Source organism: Triturus cristatus, chromosome 6 (assembly GCF_964204655.1).
Source record: "Triturus cristatus chromosome 6, aTriCri1.1, whole genome shotgun sequence".
NCBI lineage: Eukaryota > Metazoa > Chordata > Amphibia > Caudata > Salamandridae > Triturus > Triturus cristatus.
Window position 1 is genome coordinate 351142498 of NC_140589.1, and position 20389 is coordinate 351162886.

Sequence of the window (20389 nt, forward strand, 5' to 3'; positions counted from 1 at the left end):
TAGCTATAGTCTACCAAAACCGTATATTAGGTAGTTTCTTAGTGGTATTGATCTCTTTACAATATGAGGCACTGTGTTTTAAACTGATTCTGAATAAACATGCCTCTTTTAATGGTCTGTTAATGTACAGATCGCGGCGACTGAGGTCCAATTTTTTAACTAATGTCTGTAAGTTCTTGGAAACGAAGGTCTGAGTCCATTGATTTCACCGCTCTCTGTGATTTCAATTTCCATTTGGAAAAAAATGATGACAAGGACTCAGAAAAACACTTCGGGCCGATTCCGATTCCAGTCACAAATCGTACCGACCGACACGGAACCCGGATCGTATACCAACCGACAAGGACCAGCGCCTTACGACCTGTGCAGTACGATGCAACGTATGTGAATTACAACCAACACGTACGGAATACAAGCCGTACGACCGAGCCGTAGGGAAAATAGTGAACCGTCCGGAAAACCGATGCAAACGAGGCGGAGAAGCCCGCACGTGCCAACATCAGCGTCCGTTTCCGTCAGATGAACGTCTCCTTCATGCCTACAAAACCCAAAGGAAAAAAGACAAAAAAAGGACTAAACAAGCAATGACAAAGCCAATAAATATCAAATAAAAAAAAACCTGGGACAAAGACACACCCACAACTCCAAATATATAAAGGACTACAATCACTACCATGATCCCTTGCAAACAGGAGACACAACCAGCAGCAAACACCATTACACAGCAACCACAGACACACTCACAACTCACCCATCACACAACTCACACACCATCAGCACCTCATCCAAAAGCACACACACATACAGCCAGCAAAACCAACACCAACCCACCCTCACTTACACTCTCACACACACATCCCTCACCACCACCACCCATCACCATGCTCCCAAAGAAGAATCCAAAGTTCACAGATAGTGAGTTAGAAGAGCTGGTAGACGAGATCATCAGAGTAGACCCACATTTGTTTGGTACATTGGTCCAAAGGACCCCCATGTCACAGAAAACCAAGATGTCTTGGACTCTCCTTTATATCCAGATATCCAGAACAGGTGGTATGACGTGCGCACGAGGGTTAAGAAACTCATTGAAAAAGATCACGCCCTGAGTCAGTGCACCGGCGGTGACCCTCCTGCCAAACCAGCCTAATTCAGGACCTGGGAGAAGGTGCGGGACATCCTACCGCCAGAGAGCGTCCATGGGCTAACAGACATACCAGAGCCTGGTGAGTACACAAACAACATACCCAAGATTGTGTGGCAAGGGATCAGTGAAACCATGCACCACAAGCAAAGCTACAGTGACCAATAGATAATCATCCCAAGATGTGTCTGCCAGTCAGACAAACACAATACCTGCCATCTCATAGTGACTTGGAACTGTGTCATGACATGCACCAACCTACAAACAAATATGGCAAGCCAGTGGCACAAAGCTAAATCGACACAGCCAGACAGTTTGCCACCACAAACACACTACCGCATAGTGCAGCTGACTGACAGGAAGGAATAGTGGTGATGCAGGTGAAGTGAGTGTATCCAAAAGCATGATGGGGTTTGTAGTCACAGATAATGCTCCCCCTCAAAATTGGCCCATCAAGACCTCTCTGAAACATGCCCACATCACAGGGAGTGGAAAATGACTGACAAGATGGCTGACACTGGGTCCTGCTGTGGGGAGCACAAGGCCCTTGTAGGGCATGTGCGCAAATCAGAAGCAGGACACCACTGACTGACATCCTGAAAGACAACTTGCACGCCCTCCAATGGAAGCACGTTTCATGGTGGGATGTCTGGCCGGGTGGGAAGGAGGACTGACAGCTCTGACCATACTTACCAGCATGTGGAGACACACTCCCCCCTCAACACAAACTCCACACAACTCACCGGGTAGAATGCATTGACCCACACCTTTGTGAAATATCATCAAAAGATACCCAGTACTGGGTGCTGCTGTGTGAAGCACAGGGGCTCTCTGTGGACTTGTAGCCAAACAAACACCAGGATTTCACCGTCAGCCATCTTGCCATTGCTGTCACACCCCCTCACAGGGAAGCAGAGTCAAGAGGGAGGAAATATGGGCATGCTGGGAAGGGGGGTGTAGCCAAGAGTATGATGGGAGTCGCAGTCACAGACAATCTACACCCATCCACATGGCCCAGCAAGCATACACTGAACCATGCTTGCCTCACAGGGAGTGGAAAGGGACTGACTAGATTTCTGACACTGGGCTCTGTTGTGGGGAGCACAATGCCCTGCTGGGAAATGGGCAACAACAAACACCAGGACTTCACAGTCAGCCATCTTGCCATTGCTGTCACGCCCCCTCACAGGGAAGCAGAGTCAAGAGGGAGGAAGTATGGGCATGCTGGGAAGGGGGGGTGTAGCCAAGAGTATGATGGGAATCGCAGTCACAGACAATCTGCACCCACCCACATGGCCCAGCAAGCATACACTGAACCATGCTCGCCTCACAGGGAGTGGGAAGATGTCTGACACTGGGCTCTGTTGTGGGGAGCACAAGGCCTTGCTCGAAAATGGGCAACAACAATATCAAATTCTGTCTGTGACAAGCTGGAAAAAAGCAGTGTACAGGCAGGCATCTGTTCGTACAGTAGAAAATGTCATGTTTGTGAACCATTGATGCCTGTAGAAACATAACTCACATTGTGTGTCTCTTCCGAACACAGGTGGTGCTGGGGACCCAGCACCAAATTAAGTGGATTCCCAGGCCCAGACTCTGGTGGACACTGAGCTCTCTGGTTTGACTCTGTATTTGTCCTCTTCGGATGACGACGAGTCATCATGCAGCACCAGCAGAATCAACATCTGCACCCCCTGTACCCACGCCTCCAGCATCTGGAAACCGACAGGGCACCCCCGCCAACACGGACAGACCAAGGCCACTGAACACCCACAGCACAGGGACACAGGATCCCCCGGAAGCTACAGCAAACACCACCAGCAACACCACCCAAGGGGTCCCAGTGTCACCTGTGTGTCCCGCTGCCAGTCCTGCCCTTGTGGATAGGGGTGCTGGGAGGGGTGGGAGGCAGAGGGCGTGCCATGCAGAGGGGTCTGGACTGCATGATGACCCCCAACTGGCACGCATCATAAATGCGTACCAGGATAGCACCGGAGGATTTGGGCAGGTAGTGGGGATCCTCAAGGACATGCAACAGGAGCAGGCTGCCCACCATGCCCGCATGGAGGCCAAGTGGGATGCCCTTACTGCGGTGCACCGGGACATACTCCAATGCCTCATCCAGATCAACACAAACCTGTCCACACCTCCCTGTGTGGCCACAACATCTGTTGCAACACCATCTGCCAGCCCAGCGCCACAGGGAGGAGGACTCTGGCGGAGAGTCCCCGGCACCGCAGAGGCCTGCACCTGAGGATCCTTGCCCCCAGGAAGAAGCGGGCTCGTCCGAAGAAGGACATGTGAGAGGCAGATGTCCCAGCACATCCCCCAGGGCCTCTAAACCTGTTCTGGACAATGTTCTTTGTGCGCAACCCGTTCACCTTGTTCAATCGCACACAACTCGCTCACATGACATGGAGGGTTCATGTTGGGCCAATGTAGCAGATGACTGTGGACTTTACTCTGGAAATTTCATCTACCAGCACTTCCAACTCTAATGTGAACTTTGGATTCCAAAACCAATGTATAGCACCCACCATCCTGTGCACTTTCCTCACACATGTTCGAAAATAAAATCACCAGTACACCATAGTTGCCTCTGTTGTGATTCCAAATTGTCATGTGTCATGGAGATGTCGATCTGCTACACAACACAATGCATGCCAAAAACTGCAACAATGTGACCAACGTTAGGTGAGTCATGGTGATGTGACACATGTGAGGGAGACACACCACTATGGCAATACAACACATACTCACCATGGCCATGTTACTCATCACACACAAAGATGTTGACCTGAAACACATAGGTATGCACAACCACAACACCTATCCAAAGCAGTGATAACAAGTCCACAGGTGAGGTAAGCAAATGTCAGTCAGATGTGGGAAGACAGACAATGCACCTAACAAAGCATAGCACAGGTTCATTACACATCAGCAACATGTTTATTCAAAAATAGTTGCAAGGCAATTGTACGTTACGGTGGACACACGGTCACAGAGTGTCTGAGAATTGTACTCCAGGGGTGTGTGGCACATCACTTGATGTCAATTGACTACTCCCACACAGGCAAATTACCCTGTGAAGGACAGACACAAGACACAGTCAAAAGCACAACAGAACAGGAGAGAAATGCAATACACATGCACAAAACATGTCACAATAAACGTACACAAAAACAAGTTAGCAGTACTACCCTATTGTGAAGTACACACCACCTGAATGGACACATCACTGCATGCATCCAGTCAAGTGGCACACAGACACACTCAGACAGCAACAGAGCAGCCACAACACATTCCAGGCTAACTCCATACATTGATATAACAACCCTGGAAACTCACATTCAGGTGAAGAAGTTGTTGATGAGCTGTGAGCGGACGTCACCCTCATCCTCATCATCACTGGCATCTTGGCCCAGGCCGGGATCCTCCACAGGTGGCGGAGGTTGGTCATCGTCATCGTCTTCCTGGATGAGAGGCACCTTCTTCCGCACTGCCATGTTGTGTAGCATGCAGCATACAAGGATTATTTTGCACACATTTGCAGGTTCATGTGGGAGGGCAGTGAAAGCGGCTTTTCAGGAGGCCGAATGTCCGCTCAATCACCCTCCTGCTCCGATGATTTGCCTCATTGTAGCGCATCTCGGCTGGTGTCACAGGGTTCCTGAGGGGTGTCAGCAACCATGGCATGTTGGGGTATCCGGAGTCACCTACACACACAAAAATGAACAAGTAGCTGAGTTTTGTAGGAGTGTGGAATACAACATTGACAAACACACACAATGATAAACAGTCAGTACACACCGACAAGCCAGGCATGCTGAGCTGGCATCTGTGACATCAGCGTTGCAATGCGACTACTCCTCATTATGTAGGCATTGTGTGCAGAACCAGGTAACCGTGCACACGCGTGTGATACACATGTCTGCAAGACATACCACCAGAGCATTGATCGAGTGGAAATGTTTCCTGTTACGGTATGCCTGCTCATGTGCCTGTGGTGGTATCAGGGCCACATGTGTCCCATCAATAGATCTGATGACGTTCGTCATCCTCCCCAGTTATAAAAGGCATCCTTTATTTCAGGGAGTTCAGCTGGGCTAGGGAACTTGATGTACAGGTCAAGGGAATGCGACATCACCTCCAAGACAACGCGTAGCACACGACTAAACATAGTTTGCGACATACCACCAGCTGTAGCCACAGTGTACTGGAAGGTACCAGTAGCAAAGAAGTGCAGGGCTGCCATCACCTTCACCTCTGGGGTCAGTGCTGTAGGGTATGTCTGGCCAGGTAGCAGATGTGGCACCAACTGCTTCGCACACTCCTCAATCAGTGGCCTGGTGAAGCGGTACCGTCGGATGCAGTCGCATTCCTGCATGGTTGCAAGGTCTGGGAACGGTCGATGGACAGCTGGTGCCCTGCAGAACAGAGATGAACAAAGGAAGATTGTCGGTTCATCCACCCATGTGGCCATGACCAGGCTCAATATCACATGATAGATCATGACATTACACAATGTACTGAGGTTTGTGCTGTTGGGCATGGACACATATGTCACCTACATGACCATCACCTCACATATCAATTCCACATGTCCACATGAGTCCCATGTAGTGCAATGACCAATCATCTGGCTGTGTCACCCGACCTATGTACTGCTGTGACATTTACAAACACACACCACAGTGACAAGTGAGGCCTGATGTCTCCCAGGCATCACAGATCTTTGCCATGCAGATACCCAGGGTCCCTGTATTGGCACATCGACACTGCCATGGACATGGCGTATCACGTACACACCACAAGGTAAGCGTGAGTCCCACAGGTAGTGGCCACTGTTATCCCTGCAGGCCCTATATGTACGTCTCTTAGACACACACACACCATCAAGGTAGATGCATATACCACATGGATGTGGAGATTGTCTCCCATTGGGCACATTTGATCAGACACATCTGAGACACAACATGCACACAGACTGTGGGTGTACATCAGAATTGTGGCTACAGGTCCTACTGTGACGTACATGCCATCACTCCCAGGACTCAGGGTGTATGTGACATGTCCTATACATATCCAACATGAAACTGACTCATGCCCATTACTGTACATTTGCACATCACAGTGGTAATGTGCACGACACACAAAGGATTCTGCCCCAATGTACACGTGCACAGCCTGGGAGTGGCTGAACAACTATGCCACCCAAAAAAACAAATGTGGCCCCCCCAACACACAGGGAATGCAGCCTTACATGCCATGGGACACTGTGTGGCCAATGCTGTAATGTGGTAGGTGTGCACAGGTGTCCCTGGCAAGTAATTGTGTGTTGAATCCATCGAATAGTCACACCAATGATGTCCGACCCGGGTGACAATGCGTACGTATTGCACGGTTCATGACCGAGCCGTGCGTACGCTTTGCCATTGACTGCAATGAGGTCCGATGCGGGTGACAATGCGTACGCATTGCATGGTTCATGACCGAGCCATGCGTACGCTTTGCCATTGACTGCAATGAGGTCCGACGTGGGTGACAATGCGTACGTATTGTACGGTTCATGACCGAGCCTTGCATACGCTTTGCCATTGACTGCAATGAGGTCCGACGCGGGTGACAATGCGTACGCATTGCACGGTTCATGACCGAGCCGTGCTTGTACTTTGCCATTGACTGCAATGAGGTCCGACGCCGGTGACTATCATGCATACACGTCGGGAAGGCATGGTCCGAGACAGGCGTACGCCTTGGCCATTGAATCGTATGGAGACGGGTGCATGTGTATTTTCAAAATATGCGTTGTACAGTCAGTTGACCGAGCCGGACGCACCCATTGGCTCTGGACATTCATGGAGACGGATGCGGATTCAAATCTTGTACAAGTTGTGCACTGGAAATTCAGTTGGATGCCTACAACAATGTTGCAATTACTAGTGTTTCATGAAGGTTAAGATTTGAACGATGCGGAAGGCGTGTACGAGTCGTAAATTTCCATGGATTGGCCAGATTAATACAGTGCAGCCGTTTTGGACCTATCACTTGGGACACATGGCACAGATTCTGCCTCTGCAGCACAGATATAAGACTGGCTGGCCCCCAGGGAGCTCACTTGCCTGCACTACATGCTCCTGGACCACATCCCTGCTACCACTGCTGCTGTCTCTGCATCCTCTGGCTCCTGCTATGGCACGTACTCTGGAGAGGTCACCAGCCTTCACTGAGGAGTAGAACCAGGCCCTGCTAGACAGGCTCCTTCTACAGTAAAGCAAGCTGTATGGGAAACCAGGGGAGCAGGTGAGTGTGCAGTCCACTGCCTTCCTAATTGTGTATGTTGTCTGACTAGCAGTACTAGCAGTGTGTACACCAGTGGCAAGCATTCTCACTGACTACTTTCATCACCCAAAGTGTGTAGGTACATGTAATGAACAGGTGTTCTGCTGCTAAAGTGCATTAGTGCAAGCTTAAACTTCCCAGGCATTGTTAACATGTCAGACATGCAGGTGATTTGTCCTTCCCCATGGTTGCACTACCTGTGTAACTCATTTCCCTTTGTGATGATGACATGTATATCCAAATGTGTGCAGCACAAATATGGGGCATGTGTGTTAATGTACTTTTAACTTTGTCATGCTCACAGGTTGATGCCCACCAGAAGCAGGAGATATGGCTGACCATCGCCCGGGCAGTTCGTTCGGTGGGGGTCTACAAGCGCCGGATCCGCAACTGCCAGAAGAGGTGGCAGGACCTTCGGGGCTGGACCCGGAGGATAGCTAGAGTCCAGCTGAAGCTGTCACCTCCATGCAGGAGGGGCAGACACCGGACCCTGACTCCCCACATGATCCGGATACTGGCGGTGGTCTTCCCGGACCTGGATAGGCAGCTGAAGGCTAGACAGCAGCAGGAAGGGGGTAGGTCCATACCTAATCTGTGTACTATGTCTGACATGCTAATTGCAGTCTTTTGGGATGGTCACACTTCCACATTACGTAGGTCTTGTAGTCCAATATTCAGGTCCCTCAATAGTGTGATGCACCCTACTCATCTGTTCCACAGGTGTGGCCCCTACAGTCTGTTGCTTGTGTCACTAGGGCACTGTGTCCCAGCAGTCAGCTATGCTTCAGCTACCGGACAGCATCTGTTCCCGTGACTCTGTTGTGTGTTTCATGTGTGGTTCAATTGTTTGCCCAATGCCTGTTATCTGACATGTGATCTGTGTGTGCCCTTGATATGTGTTCCAATTGCTGGTCTGACTCACCACATGTGGCTGGGGTATTTCAAACAAACCCATGCAGCAGGGGAATACAATTTGGGGGCCTCAAGAGTATGTATATCACATATGTCACACTTGCTTAGCCACCTGACTACTGTCCAGGGCCAAACACTGTTTCACGTAGACCTGGGCGGTCATGCCTCCTCAAGGGCATTTAGAAACACTCTGTAATCCCACTCCTGTGTATAAATTTACAGATTGTGCTTCGTGACATGTGCCTTCAGGTGTCTACCTCTGTGTCATTATGGTGTGGCTTCCTGTTACGTACAACTGGGTGTCAATGATTTTGAGGGTCAGCAGGACATCTGAGATGTGACTGTGAGATACAAGACCTGTGTGACATATAGGTGTGTGATCATCTGACAGCGCACAATGGTGTATGCAACTGTGTACTTCAGGCAGCTGGGTTACATGCACGGCAGACTGTGATGTGCTAATGTACATGGAGTTGTGTTTGCAGAGACTCATATGTCTGATTTGCATGATGTGGGGTCTTCTGGGTCCTGGATATGTTGTTTTTCAGGGGATGGGCAAGTGCACTTGTCAGCTGCAGAGTTTGCTTTACCCCTGAGCTATGATTGTGACACAGTGCATACTGTTGTTGTCTGGATGCCCTGCATCTGTGACAGGCGACAGTGTTGACTGACTTTCCAGGCATGCCAGTGCCATGGCATTTAATTTGCAATGAGTGATCCTGCATTGTGTTCAAGTGTGCACCATGCACCCCATTGTGGCATTGACTATCAGGACATGAGAATATCATAGTGTCTGTTGCTGGCATGCATCACAACCATGTGAAATGAGTCTCTGCCCAACCCTTCATCCGGACACCTGTACTGATTCAGTGGCAAGAGATGTGCTGTGTGTATAGTGACATGTTCACTTGCATGTCCAACTGATGTGTGGGTGGTGCCTGTCGGGACATTGGGGTATTAGCATCCAACATGCAACAGACATATGGGTGCAAGTCAAGGAGGGATATGTGTGCCATGGTTGATGTTGAGAATGACAATTGGCTTATTCTAAACAGTGTTGGCACTTTGAGCAGTGTTCAGCTGATGATGCCAGGGCTTGCCCTGTGATGTGATGTACTCACTGTGGTGTGTGCAGTCAGTGCAGGTGACTGATGTTGTTCTCTTTCTTCCTATTCCTATCCAGATACACCCATGGCCACAGGAGGGGACAGCTCCACGGACCAGGAGGAGCCACAGAGCCTGACAGGGACAGAAGGAGAGGAGTCGGGGGGACCCAGTGGCACGGAGGGCAAGTGGAGCCAAACCGAGGAGTCGTCAGCACCATCCACCCCAGCTGAGGGCCACAGCAGCTTTGAGGATGACTCCCTTGTGGAGGCGGGTTTCAGCAGCCATCAGACCCCAGCTAGTGAGGCTGTCCCTGCCACCGCCCCCTTCACCACCATCACCACCCTCCCATCGGCTCCCATCCCAGAGGTCCGTGGAGGGTCCGGTGTTCGGGAGCATGTCTCCTTTGTGCCAGGCTCCGCACCCCCTGTGTCCCCTGCTGCCCTGAGTGAGGAGTCTGTGGACTTACTTAGACAGATCCATGTAGGGCAGACATCGATGCTGAGTGTCCTCCATGCACACACCACTCTGTTGACGCAACTGGTGTCGTTCATGGAGGGCATTTCATCAGGCATGTCTGCCCTACAGAGGACCAATCAGTCCGTGGCCTCCTCCCTGATGGCAATAGTGTCCCTCCTCCAACAGTCCCACACTCCTCCTACCCCTGCACACCCACGATTCCTAGCAGCCTACCTATCCCAAGCACACACACACCTGCACATTCTCACAAAGCAAAAGACACGGACAGCACCCAAACACCCAAACCAAGGTCTAGATGTGCACACAAGCAAGCACAGGGGACTGATACCACACTCACAGGGGATGGTTTGCAGACACACACACAGTCATCCACAACCACTCCGCAGTCCTCTGAAACCTCTCCCTCCCAGCCCCCTTCCCTTGCCTCACCTGCAACCCCATCTCCACAGAAGCTCTTCCTCTGTGACCTTTGCCTCTTCCCCTCCGACCCAGCAGATTCAGATAACAAGGGGAAGAGGAAGTCCCCACACACAGAGGGGAGTGCCCCTCACACCCGGACACCCTCCCCTAGGTGCAGTCAGACTGAGGTCCCCACCCGCAAGTCCCCCCAGAGCCGGAAGAGCAAGACCCCACTACTGCCACGCAGCTCCAAGGCAAAGCCTCTGTCCTCCATCCCCCAGGCCACCACTCCAGAGTTTCCCCCACCACACCCTGCCCCGGGTTCCCCCACCCACAGATACACCATCCCCAAAATGCTGAGGCCCTCCCCCCTACCACTTGTTCCTCCACACCCAGTCAGACGGTTAGTGCCACTGATGTTGAGACCGTGTCCGCCCCCTCTGTCCTGCCGACCTCACCAGCACCTCATTGTGCTCACATGGATTTAGGCACTGCAGTGGAGACCATGACCACCCTGTCTGACTTGGGCAGTACGGTGGGGACCCAATCCAGTCCATCTGACTTGCTCACTGAAGTTGTGCCGGCACCCACCCCATCAGACTTGTGCCCAACAGTTGTGACTGCACCCACCACTTCAGTCAGCTCCACTGCAGTTGCAAGTGACTCTCCTGCATCCACCACCCCTTCACTGCCTCCTTCTGCTGCACCATGATCCTGTTCCTGCGGTGCCTGGCCTGCCCCCATGCATGTCCCTCCGAGGTGATGTCCCTTGTCCTTCCAGTGCAGGCAAGCAACGTGTGACAGTTGTCACTCAAGTTCACTTCTTATAATTTGATGATGGACTGGCCATTGGCCTTTTGTTTGAACGGACGTTTCAATTTTCATATACTGAATAAAGCTTTTTTTTTATCCTTGTGAACTTGATTTAGCTGTACATTAGGTTGATGATGTTTAGCATGCCCTTGCACCTGTAATACTTGGTTTCCTATGTTGAAAACTGAGGTGTTGATGTGAGGTACTCCATGTGGTCCATGAGATATGTATCCTATTCTGGTCGGTATCCATGTCATCCTCTGCATCTAACTGTGTGTGTCATGATCAACAATTTTTGGACATCTCTGTGAACATTTCATTTGCATGGTCACATCTGTGGCTTGCACCCATGCACATATAATGTGCTTCCCATTGTCCAATTTGTCTATTTTCCTGACTTTAGGCGCATCTCCACTCGACCTACAGATGTGGGCATCATTGGTATAGGAGCAACTGGGTCCTCTGTGCAACTTGCTGTACATATGTGTTGAGTATGTGCAGATGACTTAGGGGAGACTCACATACCCAGGCTGTTGTGACCAGAGCCTTCATTGTGTGGTAACTGATGGCTGACTGACCAAGTGTTCTTCTGACATGAGTGGGACGTGCTGTGACTATGTTTGGCACAGTTGGACTTACACAGGAGTTGGGTCCCCTCAGGCTATGTCACGGATGTGTTGCCCCATGATATAGCCTGGGCCCATGGTGTGTGTTGTATGAGCATGAGTGTTTGTGTGTCCACATCCCTTTTCATACACAGGCAGTGTTCCCTTGATATGTTCCTGTTGTTGATGCTTGATGAGTGGTACTGTGTTCATCCCACAACTTTGCCATGGGCTACCAGATGTGTGGGTGCATGACACACTACTGTTAATTGGTGGTTCATCATTGGGATTTCTCTGTTCTGAGTGGTGATGATGTGGTCAGACGCAGATGGGACACAGTCAGGGTTCCCCAAGGCACTTGTTTGTTCGCAATATCATGTAGTTGTCACTGGGTGGTACCTTTCAGTGATTGAGACATGTGTATGTGTGTGTGACTGCTCCCACTTGTCGGGTTCAGGGCTGCAATGTTTGCAGGTGTCAGCATGTGTGCCTTGTGGTTCTCCTTGGGTTCTGCATTGCCCTGCGACTGTGGCAGGTATTCGGAAGGTTACAGGAGCTTTGATGTCATGGCCATGTTCTGCATACTGTGCAGTATGTCCGTCATTCACCAGGGTTGTAAACTGTCCTTGTGTGATGAGTCTGTGCACCTTAGTTCCTCCCAACATTCCGATGTTTGTCATGTGTGCATGTGCAATGTCACCTGTCCATGTGGGCTTCACAGATGCACATTGTTGCAGTTCAGGGTGTATGGTGTTGAGGGTGGACTGATGTAAATGTTTGCATGGATGGGCCCCTAGCTCCCGTTTGTCCATGGATGACGGGCCATGATGAGTGATTTGTGTTTGTGTAGGTGTGATGTACGTTTGTGGCACAGGACATATGTCTGGGTTTCCCAGTTTGTACGACATCTACCGTTGGTGTTCATTCCAGCTTGTGTCACATGTGTCTGTTGTGCTCCCTCTCATCTCACAATGCCTGATTGCCCACTAAGGGTGTCCCAATGAGGGTTTACTTTTGTATGGCACTGTGTCCACATCTGTGTCACTGTGGTTCAGCCCCCCTCATGTGTTGTGTAGTTGCCTGGGGACACTGAGACACTCAGATGTGCAGTGTGAGGTTGCCTGTTTGTGTTTGTGCATCTGCATTAGTGCATTGGTATTGCTGTTGTGGGCCATTGTCTGGATGCTGTTTCTGTGATTTTCCCTGCTGTCCCTGTGAGTCATATCACATCATTGTGCACATTCATCCTGGTTGTCATGCAATGGGAGTTTGTGAGCTGACACCTGCAGTCTACACAGGTTGTTTTGATTAGTGTGTCTATTTTCGAGATGTGTGTATGCTTTGTGATGGTCACTTCTGCTCTTGTGTCATTGTACACTGTATGCATTGTCAGCCACCATGTGTGTTGCTTGTCTGCACATGGCCGAGAGTATGTTTTGTTTTCACAGCACGGTTAGCCTCACCACATCTCTGTGGGTATGGGACACAACCACTAGTTTGCCCCAGAAATGTTTAATGTGTTGGGAGCAGGGATCATACATGCTGTTTGGCATTTGCAGCTTTGACCATGATGACACTTACCTTTTGGTCACTGTGATGAGGGGGGGGGGGGTTTAGGCCCCATCACCATAATGCTTGACATTTGCTTTAGTTTGGAACCCCACACTTAACTTTTGTTCTACACAGGGAGGGAGTGTTAGTTTTACATTGACACAGTGCTATAGTGATGCTTGCCTTGTGTAGGGCACACTCATTTGTTGGTCACACATGTGCTGTTAGTTACATTGTATGTTCGAAGTCATAATCACTGTTGTGGGCATTTGTCACAGACTACACACTGTTGTCATTATGTTATGGGGGATGTATTTTGCTGACATACCTAATGTTGGAGTATGATGGATGTGTGGCACATCACCCATCCTATGGGTGAGGGTGGCAGGGGTGATGGGCAATATAAGCCCTATGTGTGGGGGTGGCAGGGGTGATGGGCAACAGGTCCCCTATGGGTGGGGGTGGCAGTAGTGATGGGCAACATGAGCCCTATGGGTGGGGGTGGCAATAGTGATTGACAACAGGTCCCCTATGAGTGGGGGAGGCAGTGGTGATGGGCAACAGGTCCCCTATGTGTGGGGGTGGCAGTAGTGATGGGCAACATGAGCCCTATGGGTGGGGGTGGCAGTAGTGCTAGGGAACATAAGCCCTATGGGTGGGGGTGGCAGTAGTGCTGGGCAACATAAGCCCTATGAGTGGGGGTGGCAGGGGGTGATGGACAACAGGTCCCCTATGAGTGGGGGTGGCAGTAGTGATGGGCAACAGGTCCCCTATGAGTGGGGGTGGCAGTAGTGATGGGCAACATGAGCCCTATGGGTGGGGGTGGCAATAGTGATTGACAACAGGTCCCCTATGAGTGGGGGAGGCAGTGGTGATGGGCAACAGGTCCCCTATGTGTGGGGGTGGCAGTAGTGATGGGCAACATGAGCCCTATGGGTGGGGGTGGCAGTAGTGCTAGGGAACATAAGCCCTATGGGTGGGGGTGGCAGTAGTGCTGGGCAACATAAGCCCTATGAGTGGGGGTGGCAGGGGGTGATGGACAACAGGTCCCCTATGAGTGGGGGTGGCAGTAGTGATGGGCAACAGGTCCCCTATGAGTGGGGGTGGCAGTAGTGATGGGCAATAGGTCCCCTATGTGTGGTGGTGGCAGTAGTGATGGGCAACATGAGCCCTATGGGTGCGGGTGGCAGTAGTGCTGGGGAACATAAGCCCTATGGGTGGGGGTGGCAGTAGTGCTGGGCAACATAAGCCCTATGAGTAGGGGTGGCAGTAGTGCTGGGCAACTGGTCCCCTATGAGTGGGGGTGGCAGTAGTGATGGGCAACAGGTCCCCTGTGAGTGGGGGTGGCAGTAGTGAGGGGAAACAGGTCCCCTATGTGTGGGGATGGCAGTAGTGATGGGCAACATGAGCCCTATGGGTGTGGGTGGCAGTACTGCTGGGGAACATAAGCCCTATGGGTGGGGGTGGCAGTAGTGCTGGGCAACATAAGCCCTATGGTTGGGGTGGCAGTAGTGCTGGGCAACATAATCCCTATGAGTGGGGTTGGCAGGGGTGATGGGTAACAGGTCCCCTATGGGTGGGGGTGGCAGTAGTGCTGGGCAACAGGTCCCCTATGAGTGGGGGTGGCAGAAGTGATGGGCAACAGGTCCCCTAGGGGTGGGGGTGGCAGTAGTGCTGGGCAACAGATACCCTATGAGTGGGGGTGGCAGTAGTGATGGGCAACAGGTCCCCTATGAGTGGGAGTGGCAGTAGTGATGGGCAACAGGTCCCCTACGAGTGGGGGTGGCAGTAGTGCTGGGCAACAGATCCCCCAAGAATGGGGGTGGCAGTAGTGATGGGCAACAGGTCCCCTATGAGTGGAGGTGGCAGTAGTGATGGGCAACAGGTCCCCTACGAGTGGGGGTGGCAGTAGTGCGGGCAACAGGCCCCCAAGAGTGGGAGTGGCACTAGTGATGGGCAACAGGTCCCCTATGAGTGGGGGTGGCAGTGGTGATGGGCATCATAAGCCCTATGAGTGGGGGTGGCAGTGGTGATGGGCAACATAAGCCCTATGAGTGGGGGTGGTAGTGGTGCTGGCCATACAACCCCTATGATGGCCTGTTGTTAGAGGCCAGGATATGGATCCCCTGTTTGTGTGTGACATTTTGCGTGTACGTGTCGTTTGTTTGTGTGGTAGGTGTCTGACTTACCGTCTGCACCGTCGGTGTCGGTTCCTGATCCGGTCATAGATGTGGAGTACTGGTATGACCTGCGCGATGGGATTCATAATGTGTTCATGTCGTACACGCTGCTTGTTGCTCCGTCTCGTACCCGTTGCAATCTGGTCCGTCTTGTAGCCGTGGATTGAGTTGTGGCGCGAATCATAGCTGATATGCTTGTTTTCTGGATGCTGTGACGTGCCGTACGTGGCGACCCATCCGGCGCGTAGGAAGTACGCATCGTACTTGTCCGGGCAGAAACTGCTATGGATACTGCTTCCGGCCCACTCGGTTCGGCGTTCGGAGTTACGGCTCGGACGGAGAATGAAGCTTGAATCACAGCCTACGTGTGGGTCGTATTTTTGGCAGTTATGCGCATCGTACTTCATCTACAGGACGGACCGGCTACGGGTACGTGTCGGTCGCACAGTAAGGCTACGGACAGCTCTCGGAGAGCTGTCCGACCCAGATCGGAATCGACCCCTTAGACTGAATAGCCTAGGCCTGACTCAGTTAGTCACAGCCCCATCTCATTCTGTGGGGCATACACTCAATGGTATCTTTTCAATTTGTTATTATTTTTTGTAATGACTCGGCCATTAACATAGTCTGATCACTCGGCCATGATGTTTAACAGAAAACTTGAGAGTAAGCTTAGTAAATTCTCCCTACTTCCGGCCCCTAAAACCTCCCACCTTTGTCATGAAATCGATTCAAAAGTGCTTGACAATACATTACTATTATCTTCCCTCTTTCTCACCAATGGTCTTGATCACAACGGTCAACTTAACTGACATATTTAAGGAAATATTTGAGCAAGGGTATTTTCCCAAAATCTGGAAAATTGCATCCATTTTACCTCTCTTAAAAAAACACATCTTAGTCCTCTGGATCCCGGCAACTACAGGCCCATCTTGCACCTTCCCTTTCCTTCCAAGATCGTGGAGAAAGCAATAAATAAAGAACTTATTGGCTTCCTGTAGTCTAACAAACTTTTGGACTCCACACAAAATGGCTTTAGGAGTCAACACAGCACTGAGTCTGCCTTAATTACTGTATCTGAAGAGCCAAGAGCAATTATTGATGGGGTAAACCAGCAGCTCTGATTCTAGTGAATCTTTCGGCTGCCTATGATATGGTAGATCACAAGGTTTTGATCGACCATATTAAGACACTTGGAATCAGGGGCTCAGCTCTTGGACTGCTTAAATCTTTCCTATCAGAAAGGGAAGCAATTCATTGCTCTGGATAGCTACTCTTCTAGTTCTTTTTTCCTTCCTTGTGGGATTCCTCAAGGCTCATCATTGTAGAAATGGTTAATTTACACACTCCGGTATCCAAAGTTAAAAACCTGGGGATAATTTTTGATGATCAACTGTCCTTTGACCAGCAGATTAATGCTGTCCTTTTTCATCTTAAATATCTTGAAAAAGATCTTTCCTTTTATACATTTGGAACTTAGGAAACGAGTGGTCACTGCCCTCATCCTCTCGAAACTTGACTATTGCAGCGCTCTGTAGGACAAGGACATTAAAGACTGTCATAGAAGATTATGCAATAGATTGTTGATAGATCTGTCATCCTTAGGGTGGTCTTCCTCCAACATTTTGCCTGCTTATCTCCACAGAATGTTGTATCTTTTTATTAACTTTAGAACTCTGAGCAGTGTACCACTGCTAACTACGGCTAATGTTCATGTGCTTCTTCCCTTAAACATGGTGACATTTGTGTATACCTGATTGGCATATTTAGTTTGCTTATAAATCCCTTGTACAGTAGAATACCATATATCAAGAACCTGTAATTTAAATGCTACTAGTGGGCCTACAGCACTAGTTGTGCCACCCACATAAGTAGACTTACAAACCTGTCTCAGGCATGCGATTGCAGGCTAATGTGTGCAGTTTACTTCCACTGCGACTTGGCATTTAAAACCACTTGCCAAGTCTTAAACTCCCCATTTATTACACATGGATCACCCCTAAGGTATGCCCTAGGTAGCCCTAATGTGCTGTGTAAGGAAAAGCTAGGGCATGTCCTTATAAGTTTTACATGTCCTGGTAGCGCAATAAACAGGCAAATTTGTTTTTCACTACTTTGGGGCATACTGAACTTATAGGCTGGCATTGGCAATTCCTTAAAACAGTTTTAATCTGTAATTGTTGATTAGAAAGGAGTAGCTAAATTATGTTTCACATTTTTGGAATGGTAATGATAAAACATCTTTAGAGGTAAAGTTGGATTTGAGTTGGATTTCTATTTTAGAAATGCCACTGTTAGAAAGTGGACATTTCTCTACTCTTAACTTAACTTTGCTCTGTGCGCCTTCAACATGTCTCCAAAACACCTCTGGTCTGGGTGACAGCTAGAATGTGTGCATTCCCTTTAGACAGCCATAAACACTGGATGGGTTGGTGTGACAAAGGACTCATCTGCATTCTCTTAGCTTTCCTGGGCAGGAAGCTGAATAGACTGAATAGACTGTCCCCAAGTAAAGAACTGATTACCCCCCCCACAAATAACCAGGCAGACAGGACTGGGATGAAAGGGGACCTGTGCACTTCAAGGAGCTGCTTTGAAGTCACTCCCCACTTCAAAAGTACATGGCTCTGGCCCTACCATATCAGTACACTGCTAGAACTCTGCTAAAATAAAGACTGCTGTGCTGTAAGGACTGCCACTATGCCTTGAGTGACTGTTATGATCAACTGCTTCTCTACTTTGCTGAGCTCTCCCACTACCTGCTGATCTCTGCCTTGCTTAGGACAAGGACTGGACCCATCTCATTTAAATTCAGAGTGACTTAAGGGCTTGCTGGTTTGCCTCCTGTTTTCTGAAGTCTCAGGGACACAAAAGACTTCCTGCAATTCTTCAGGGTAGCAGGTCTGCGATGTCCTGCGCATTACGGACATCGCAAACCTACCACCCTCTTGGAATCGTACAGAGCAATACTTCCATTCAAGCAAATTCCCCTGGATAGATACCTTCTGCCACTAAGTTGGCTGTGTATTTTATATTTCTCAGACTATTCACGTTAGTCTAAGTCCCGGCTGGGACATATCTAACTACACATACTACGGAACCTAGTATCTCCCATCTTATACGCATGAACGGGTCCTTTTAAACTATTGGTTTTTAACATATTTTGCATTGTGCGTTGGATTTAATGCACCTTCCTCTATATTGTGATGTTTTGTCAAACTGAACCAGCATTCCATTCTTCTTAGAAAACTTGTTCATGACGTATATTTATACGGAGCCCTTCACACGGTGTATCCAGCTATAGTGTAAGATACTCAGAAGGCTTGCGGCCACTGATTTATTTGTTCTCTCAGCGCCCTGATGAAGGAATTTGTTGTGTACATCACATTTCCAAAACGAGCGTTGGCGCTTTTTTAAGAATATTTATCTAATTTTGAGAATTTTGTATTGTAAATTTTCTGTATGTGTGTAATTGTGTGCCTTCACGATTTTTGTCTTGTTTTGGTTTATTTGTATTGACAAATCTGTGTTGTCTTTTCTTATGTTTGTTTCTTCTTTCTCTCTGATGTGTACATCACGTTCACTGTTCCTCATCTTATTAATTGGGCTCCTTCAATGTTGATGTTTTCAAGACATTTTTATATATATTTGTGATATCAGAAAATGAATTTATTTAAATGATTTATACTTTTTGATAATACATTTTGAAAAATAACTGGTCTATGGGACATGTGTATATTTGGATGTATTACCTTGCTTTAAAGTATGTATTAAGGAGAAGTGCTTGTTGTTTATTGCATTTTCCCTGCTTTATTCTCCCCATTATCTTCATAACCAGGGACCCTCTTGTTTTTCTCTTGTACTGCTGGACTCTGCCATCTGAGTCCTATCCGTGCATGAGGTGCCCACTCCAGTCCTAGGCCTCAGAAGTGGGCTTTGCAACCATTTTGCTTCAAAACTGACGCAGTGTCACTTTTCACCGATCAGACCCAATGCGTCGCCCTTCGACGCCGACGCAGAAGCTGCTCGATGACAGCTGTTCAACAGCCTGCATGACCTGACAACGATGCTCTGTGCTGCTTGACGGCAACGTATTGCCTGTAGCTCAACAGAGCTCGCCGATGCAGTTACCTGACTGAGATGAAAAGTTTGATGCATCGTGCCTTCAGCTTTGCTGCTTTACTCCATCCAATGTACTTTTTTAGTGGGGCTTTCCTGAGTCTCGTAGCTGGCCTGCCCTCCATCATGGTCTGCCTGAATTTTGGATTTACCCCAGTGCCTGCAACCTCAAGTAACCTTTTAGTTAGCCCCATTGACATCTAAGCACTGTTTTAGCATTTATTCTTTGAAAATGCATATCTTAACTTCGACTGATAGGATTTTTGTTGTTTTGGTCTTGTTTTTCTCAGATATTCATTGTGTTACTGTGTGTGTGTGTATGTGTTGTACAAATACTTTACACATTGCCTCTTAAGTTAAGTCCGCCTGCTATGTGCCAAGCTACCAGAGGGTGAGCACAGGTTAATTTAAAGTGTGTATCTAGTGTATCCTGACTAGGATTGTGGTCTCTGTTTGGACAGGGTGCAAACCTCTGCCAATTAAAGATCCAATTTCTAACAATTGTATTATGTGTGCATTAGAGCAGCACATCATTTCATAGGTATAGCTGAAAAAAAATCTTTTGGAAAGCATGCACATAGATTTCAATATAAACATTTTGACAAAAAAAAGGACAGGAAGTAATCCTCAGTTTTCAAAGTGTCATTGTCACACACAAAATTATCACTGTAGACACTCATAATGGACCATCACATATTTGCATGTAATAAGCTAAAGTATGGCCGATTTCCCCATTGGGAAAT